The 9,021-nt window shown below is 41.1% G+C and overlaps 1 protein-coding gene across 1 annotated transcript in view; it reads left to right on the top strand.

Annotated features, from left to right (window-relative positions):
• LOC126966157 (baculoviral IAP repeat-containing protein 6-like) overlaps nucleotides 1-9,021 on the top strand; it is a 312,407-nt gene that overhangs the window by 217,684 nt on the left and 85,702 nt on the right. The window lies entirely within an intron of this gene.

Here is a 9,021-nt window from a genome sequence, read left to right as displayed (position 1 = left end):
GTGCCTTTAGAACAGAGACCCGGACTACAACATAATATCGGCATAACTATTCAAATATTTGTCCAAATAATGTAGTATTTGCCCCCTAACGAGGACTTTTGCAATAACTTTTACAGTATAATTCAATCCAGTTAAAACGCCGTCCACCACCACCTTGAGACGGCGCAGCCGGCCTTATGTTTCCTTACGGAGACGCAGATATCTCGACCTAGCGATATGTCATATTTAACGTACCCCGGGTACAAAATTGAGCACAATTTTTACCTCATACCGGGGTATGTGTGTACGTTAGGGAGGATATCTACTGTCGCCGTCTCGGCAATTTTGAGGGTAGGGACCTGTCTACTCTCTGGCTCCGCGTAGATTTAGAGGACCGCGTCCGCATGCGTGTGTCTACAGGTCCCATAGTGGTAACGCAGAAACCGATCATCTCATGGGCTGTGTTCAAGCGGCATTGACGACTGCACAGATCCCCTCCGCTGAAATTGTAGTCTTGGGTGATTTCAAAGGGCACAATGCCGAATGGCTCGATCACGTACCACAGACTACACAGGGCGATCTGTGCTTAATTTTGCATTTTTCGTATGGTCTGTCTCAATTGGTTGAGTTGCCAACGCGGCTCCCGGATGTGGATAGCCACATGCCGTCCAATAAGGACCTTCTGCTGACTACACATCCCAATGTTTACCAGGTCTTTGTCGACGCCCCTCTCGGAACGTCCGACCATTGCCTGATCAGCAGTGTAGTGCCTATCCGACGCCAACGTCGCAGACCACCTACCGTGTTTGGCACTACAAGTCAGCAGATTGGGATAGGATGCGTTCCTTTTTTGCATCCTACTCTTGGGACAGGGTTTGTTTCCCTTCGGATGATCCTAGTGCCTGCGCCGTTGCAGGAGCCGATGTGATACTACAGGGAATGGATACCAAGCTCTGTGGTACCGATCGGTTGCAGATCACAGCCCTCGTTCGATGCGTCAGTTAAAGCAGCAACTGACTGCAAAAAACAGGCATATCGAACTTGGGTTGCGGCGCTTTGCACAAAGGATCTGAACTGCAAAGTTCTTAAGAGGAAATATAACCGTGCATCCAGATTTTTTAAACGGCAAATCGCCCCTGCGACGTCAAAGCACGTCGTCAAAATCGGCGAGCAGCTTTCCAGTTACCCGACCGGAACATGCAAGTTCTGGTCGTTGTCAAAAGCTGCTCTTGGTAACTTCAATCAGCCGTCCATGCCGCCGTTGCACATGAGGAATGACAGCCTGGCCCATACGGCAAAAGAGAAAGCCGATATCCTGTGCGCTCTTTTCGCCTCCAACTCGACTCTTGACGACAGCGGAAAAACACCGCCTACCATCCGCGGTGTCAGATCTCTATGCCTGAAGTACAGTTCAGACAGAAAACTGTTAGGTGAGCTCTGTTTTCGTTGGACGTCAGGAAGTCGAGCGGGCCGGATGACATTTCTCCAATCGTGCTTGGAACGTGTGCCCCTGAGTTGACGCCGGTGCTAAATCGTTTATTCCGGCACTCTTATTCCAAAGGCATAGTCCCTTACTCATGGAAGTCAGCCCTTGTCCATCCGATCCAAAAAAAGGAGACAGTTCACATCTGGCAAACTACAGGCCTATTGCTATTACCTCCCTGCTCTCCCAAATCATGGAGAGCATAATTAGCCGCCAGCTCTTGGTATACCTTCAGGGTCACCAGGTGATCAACGACCGTCAATACGGCTTTCGTCATGGTCGGTCGGCAGGTGATCTTCTGGTATACCTAACACATAGATGGGCGGCGGCTATTGAAAGCAAGCGGGAAGGCCTGGCAGTTGGCCTGGATATAGTGAAGGCCTTTTATCGTGTATGGCACAAGGCGCTCCTCTCAAAACTTCCATCATTTGGGCTTCCCGAGAGATTGTGCAAGTGGACCTCCAGCTTCCTCACTGGGCGCAGCATACAGGTCGTTGTCGACGGATATTGCTCGAACCCGAAGCCCGTGAATGCTGGAGTGCCCCAAGGCTGTGTGCTATCTCCCACGCTGTTTCTTCTGCATGTCAATGATATGTTGGGCACCTCCAACATACATTACTATGCAGACGACAGCACTGGTGATGCCGTATACTCGGGCCATGCAGGTCTCTCTCGGGAAATCGTCGACCAATGCCGAGAGAAACTTGTGTAGAAGAAGAATAGAAGTATCGAGTCCTCTCTTGAGAAGGTCGCGGAATGGGGTAAATTGAACCTTGTCCAATTTAACCCCCAGAAGACTCAAGTTTGCGCGTTTACCACTAAAAAAAATCCATTTCTCGTATCAACACTCTTCGACAACACTTCCTTTAAAGCCTCGCCTAGTATCGGAATACTAGGTTTCGAAATTGCGAGCGATTCCCAATTTCGTGGCCATCTGGAGGGCAAAGCCAATTTGGCTTCGAAAAAACTGGGCGTCATTAATAGAGCACAGCAATACTTCAAGCCGGCCCACATTCTAGCGCTCTACAAGCGCTGGTCCGGCCACACATGAAGTTAGGATATCATCCCCACCATCTGGATGTGTGGCGGCCCTCCACAGAGCGGTTTTCAAGGAGCTTTCTTCCACGTACTACAAAGCTGAGGAATGAACTTCCTTGTGCGGTGTTTCCTGGATGATACGATATGGGTACCTTCAAAAAAAGCTGCACCTTCCTTTAAGGCCGGCAACGCTCCTGTAATTCCTCTGTTGTTGCAAGAGATTGTGGGTGGCGGTGATCACTTTACAACAGGTGACCCGTACGCTCGTTTGTCCTCCTATTCCATAAAAAGTCCTGAACGGCACTGCATTGTAATCGGCAGGGCGTACCAATTACCATCAGCTGAACGTCCCGCTCGTCTCGTCCCTTATTTGCATTTAAAAAAAAGCAAAATCGTTGTTCCTCTTTGTCACTCTTGTGGAGAACAAACGTGATAACTTCATGTATCTTGGATGGAATTTTATAGTCGATAATCGCGGAAACATAGCAGCTGATGTTTTAACCAAAACGCACTTAATTGTGACCTCTAGCCTCAGATAGTGTTAGTGAAATTAGCTTGTTTGTGATGATAAGCTCTGCGACTGTCAACTGCTCTGATATTATTGTTTTATTTCATGGAATATGAAGACTATGTTACGATACTCAGAAAGAAGACAACAACACTCTTTCAATTATAATAATAACATCCTATCAAATGTAATACGGGCTTAAATATGAAATTGCCGGTTTGGCCTTCTGTTTACTTTGCATTAAAATAAGTAAATTTATGGGTGAAACTTTTTATATTGACAGCTCGAACATTCTATTAAAAAATATATATAATTGGATTGCTTGATATTATTGTCATGTTATGTTCGTTTGTTAAAGATTTTCCACTTTGAACTTTCATAGTTTTACGTAATCACTCGGATCGATAACAAATTCTTAACACATTGGTTGACATCTCACATTGTTGAAATCTTTTATGGAGATCAACAAATTTGTGAAAATATAGTTTTTCCGTTGCGAACAAAGACTCTGTGCAATCTGTACAGTCAGCGTCAAATATATAGCGTCATAGCATTAAAAAAAATGGCAGCACCCATCGTTACCATATACATCGATTCACCGAAAATGACCAAATAGATAGCGTCATCCAAAGTAGCCAAATATATAGCTACACATAAATTGCCAAAATATAGGAAAATGAACTTTCGCCCCAAGATAATAGGATTCAAATTAGATTGTTGAAAAACTTTATATCAGTTGACATATTAATATTAACATTGACTATAAACATGAGACTAGGGCTTCCAATACCGAAATCTCGGTATTGCGGGATCCCGCACCATTTTCCAATCCCGCGAGATGCGGGATTACGGGCGCGGGATTTGCGGGACTGAAAAAAAGCGTGCATGCGATGCAATATAAGATAATCTGCGTGAATTATTATTCTTAATAACTCAAGTTATTAACTGTTTCGTATTTTCGTGATGTTTATTGATACATACTTTTAGAATAGAATAAAAATTTAAGGGTATGTACGTGAATGAAAGATTCATTCACGTACAAGCCCTTAAAAGGAATACCGCCCACAAGTGTGGAAGCAGAAAGGGCATTTTCTGGCCAGGCAATAGAGTAAAATACGCAGTAGTTTGGCAGACGACAGTTTGGAAATGTTGTATTTTCTTCGCAAACATTTTCAGTTAATATTAAAAGCTGAAAAACTTAATAATTAAGTAATAATTTATATGTTTAAAATGTTATTTTTTTTTTGGTGGATTTTGTAATTTTGCGTTGTGTATTTTTTGAAAACAATTTGTTTTGTTTTTTTTTTTTTTAAAAAAAAAACAGTATAATTTGATTGATCTCATTTTAATAGTAATATGTACGTAAATAACAGTGGAGTTGATAAATTCATTGTTTTAAAATGTGCATATTTTCAATATGCGGGATCCCGCAAATACCGAGATCCCGCGGGATTGAAAATTCGTAGTCCCCCAAATGCCGAGATTGAATACAGGCCGCGGGATTGGAAGCCCTACATTAGACTGAGCTCTGTATCTCTACTAGGGTTTTAGTAGCATATTTATTAGTGTGTGATTTTGGTAAATAGATGTATATGGTAACGATTGGTGTTGCCATGTTTTATAATACAATGGGTGACGCTATCTTTTTGACGCTGACTGTATAATTCAATTTAGTATTTAGTTTCCTTGTTATAAATCTGGACCTGTACCTAATTATTTGATCAATCTGTGTCTGCTAATTGACAGTTTTTTTCTATTCGTCGAGTATTTTAAAACAAAAAGCCTGGAGTTGTCTCGTTAATTCGCCTTAAAGAGTAGTTACTGAAATTGAAGACACGAATGTGTTCAAGAGGAATACAGTTCAAGAGAAATGTAACTTATGCATAAGGCCGTGACATCGGGGGCGTCTTACCATTGACAAGTGACATGCAATAAAAAGTTTTGACTTCGAATTTGCATGATGTACAAATCATAAAGAATATCGCAGCTCTTATTCTGGCACCGATACGGTTTGTGGCGTGAAAGCGTCGACCAAAGGGCGGTGAAATTTGATTTCGCTCTTTGTTTCTACCTTGATTAAAGGGCCTGACCTGATTAAGTATTATATACAACTATGATATCGATGATATATAGCCTTTTTTGATGCACTTGCTATGAAGTGTAGACAATATTCGTGTGCCGACAGTAAATAACTAAAATTACGTTAGGTTCTAAATAGGTCTAAGAAGTTATACTTTTAGCGCGTCAGGGATTTATCTATTTAATTATCAGTGATAATATTCAACAAAGCACGCGCACACCGTCACGCAAACTCGACACCCTGACGTTAGCTGGTCAACGAGACCATTTGTATCAAACTTCAGCTACCAAGCCTCTTGTAACTCATATGTCTACTGAACCAATCAATGGATGAGAAATTAGATAAATTTCAAGTTTGGACGATTCTCTACGAAATTTAGTATCAAAAATATTTAATTGTTCATTGTCTGATATTTCTTGGTGCCAGGCTTCTCTGCCCATTCGTTTTGGTGGAATTGGCATCAGAAAAATATATCTAGTATATCCTTACCAGCATTCTTATCTTCTGTTCACAGTGTCAGCACTTTATATGATAAAATAATCTCCCCTAATGGGTCTCAGCCACTGGTGTATGCGGAAACTGCTTAAAATGCTTGGAAAGTTGCCTGTCCAAATGAAAATTACCCTTTAAAGCCACAGTGCAAAATCATTCACAAAAGGATATTATTATCAAGTCACAATATTTCGGATCAGGCTCGTTTTATTGCTGTTAGTGAACGAGATTCAGGGTACTGGCTTCAGGCCACTCCTTCGAGTAACATAGGGACACTTCTCGATAATTCCAGCTTCTCAATCGCAGTTGGTTCGCCTGGTATCCCTAGAACAGTTCCCCATATGTGCCGCTGCGGAAGCAATGTAGACAGCCTTGGTCACCATGGCTTATCCAAAATATAATGATAAGTGCGAAGAAGTAGGAAAAATAGCTGCAATTATTATACTGCGAGCTATTCATGTTTGCTACGCAAAACCCGCAAGAATTAAAAAATACATAATATATAAATACTATATAACATCACAATTAATAAACACCTATAAAAACGAGAAGAAAAAGATTTGTAGTTTTATTCTAGAATTAAATCATAAGTCATTATTTGATTACATTGTAACATCAAAATATTGTTAAAAAGCATTATTCGAAAACGCGTGCATGTGAGCCGAGCCCTATAAATATTGCCACACTGTTGACACTTGGGGACAACATTTTAAAGAGATCTCGCGACGCTTCTTTGACAAGGCGCCTAACCATCCCAACATCTTGGTTAGGAAGGCATGCGGGTACTCCCCCCTTCACCATAGTCTCAACCCAATAAGACGTCCCAGACACGTCACGGTAGACCCGGATGACGACATCAATATCGCGAACGCGACACCCACACAAACACCGACACAGACACGCACACACCGCCTTCGCAGGCGTAGGCGCGGTCAACCACCGCAATCCACTGGCACTCGTCACTCTGACGATGGCCAGCGGCCCGCACCCTAGATACACCACACATTGTTTTGATACCCGACGAGACGTTAGTCCTCGTCCTGTAATCGCTTCACTACACTCACTCACACACGGACTGACTGACGGACTGACATACACCACTTACACAAACACAAACACACTCCACAAACAGACACAAAACACAAACATACATGCACACAAACATTTACACTACTTACATACATACAAACATATACATTACACAAAACATCACCACACTCGCCGGCGAGTGTGTTCTTCTCACCTTTTCATCTTTCATCTTCATTTTCATTCTCTCTCCTTCTCACAAGCACACAGCCGGTCTGAGGTTCGAGTCTCCTTAGGAGACGCCCCGCGACTATTGTTGCGTAGTGTGAAAGCCAGGGCTGCTAACAGCACAGAGGAGGTTTTAGTCGGTATGGGGCGTCCGCTTACGCGGACACTCGGGTCCGATATATTACATACAATACGTAACAGTATTTCCTCCTCTCAAAAAAAAAAAAAAGACACTCGAGGTATTCGAGCTCAGGCTGTCGTACGATACGGATATGTCTGGGACGTTGTTACACTGTGGAATAAACGAAGGTGATCACGTGCAGTTTTCTTTCGATGATCCATGATGAGTGATTACCAGCCAGTCAACTTTTGTGATGTCAAAAGTGGTGACGTCACACCTTTAAAAAAAAGGATTCTCTTTCTTCGTCATCAGAAATTACGGGTGGGACTTAGTATCTCTTAGCATGAATTAGGAGGTAAAAAATATTGTAGTTGATAAAGCTTTAGTCCACGATTATAATGATACCACTCCTATTACAAGGTAATGCAACGTTTTCAAGAAAATCACAAAAAAAAATTCTAACCTAAAACAGGTAAATCACGTAAATAAACACTACATGTGCGCCATCGCGGTGGGAGGCTAAAACTGTCATAAAATGATTTTGGTTTCTTAGTAAAATATAAGTACAGGCAAAGGGTTCCAGCTAATACAGCCATAAATGCATGAAAAACAGTGAAATGAAATGTAAAAGAAGTTGGTGACAGGTAAAACGGCTTAAATTGTATGAAAAACTGTGAAATAAAATGTAACAAATAGTCTGTGACAGATAGGCTGGGGAGGGTAGACTTTTATTTTGGTTTTTCTTGAAAACTTGAAACACTATCATCGTGGACCAAAGCTCTATCAACTACAATATTTTTTACATGCAAATTCGTGCTAAGGGATACTAAGTTTTAACCGAAATTAGATTAAGGATTCAAATTCACTTAATTTGGTAAGTCTTAAATTTACCGATTATTGGATGTTATTTTTGAAGGTAGTTTTAAAACTTAAAAAGAATTTCACTACTTACTGTGTATAAAGCCGTGTGTAGCGAAAAACTATTTTTCGCCACCCTCATTACGTAAAATTGAATTAAGTGTTCGAATTTTTAAGAAATTCATTTTTGTGAAACTAAGTTCACTCTACCGTCAATATTTGATACTTAACATTTGTGTTAGTAAAGAAAAGATACCGTATCTCATGATACGGTATCTTTTCTACTCATGTATTGAGCACTTATTTGCTTACATACTGGAACGAGTGCGCTGCAATGCGTAGTGCAGAACAGCGTGTGATGTCACGTGATGCTTTGCCAGTATTCGCATAGTACAGCGAGGCTCCAGCGATGGAGAAAGCCATTTTTAAATACTCTATTGATTGAAAATAGGGACAGTTGAGTTTCTTTTGTTCTTCTCACGAGCTCAACTTTTACCGAACATAATTTGGTGATTTCAGCAATTTAAAAGAAATATTTATAGTGACCGCTGAACCGTTTTGTTTAAGCCTATCTGAATTAAGTTTATTTGACTTTGACTATTACCAATAGGAAGCCACATTTTGTGAGTGTCAATATTAACACGAATGATGAAAAAACGGTCGTACACTAAAAATACTTTATATGGCAAAACAACGTTTGCCGGGTCAGCTAGTAATTAAATAAATAAAAGCAAGCAGCTTAAGGAGCATTCATGGAATGCTCAGATGAACAATATGCTTTTGTTGGATTTTTAAGAGAAAATTGTAAGTCATTGAGCGAATGTCGCTATTAATAGTTACGTATTAATTAATAACTAAATAAATGCTCATTTTTGTAGATGTCGTCCTTCTCATTTCCCTTTTTTTTTAAATGAGGGAAGAGATGATGTTCAATGATTCAGTGATTCAGTTCAGTGATGAGATGATTGACAACGTTCAGTTGATGGTAATTGATACGCCCTGTCCATTACAATGCAGTGCCGCTCAGAATTATTGAGAAACCCAAAAATTCTGAGCGGCACTACAACTGCGCTCATCACCTTGAGACATAAGATGTTAAGTCTCATTAATCTCATTAGTCTCAGTAATTTCACTAGCTAAGGCGCCCTTCAGACCGAAACAAAGTAATGCTTACACATTACTGCTTCACGGCAGAAATAGCCACCGTG

Source organism: Leptidea sinapis, chromosome 9 (genome assembly GCF_905404315.1).
Source record: "Leptidea sinapis chromosome 9, ilLepSina1.1, whole genome shotgun sequence".
Classification (NCBI taxonomy): domain Eukaryota; kingdom Metazoa; phylum Arthropoda; class Insecta; order Lepidoptera; family Pieridae; genus Leptidea; species Leptidea sinapis.
The sequence above is the reverse complement of the archived record's forward strand: the minus strand, read 5'-3'. Positions and strand labels throughout refer to the sequence as shown.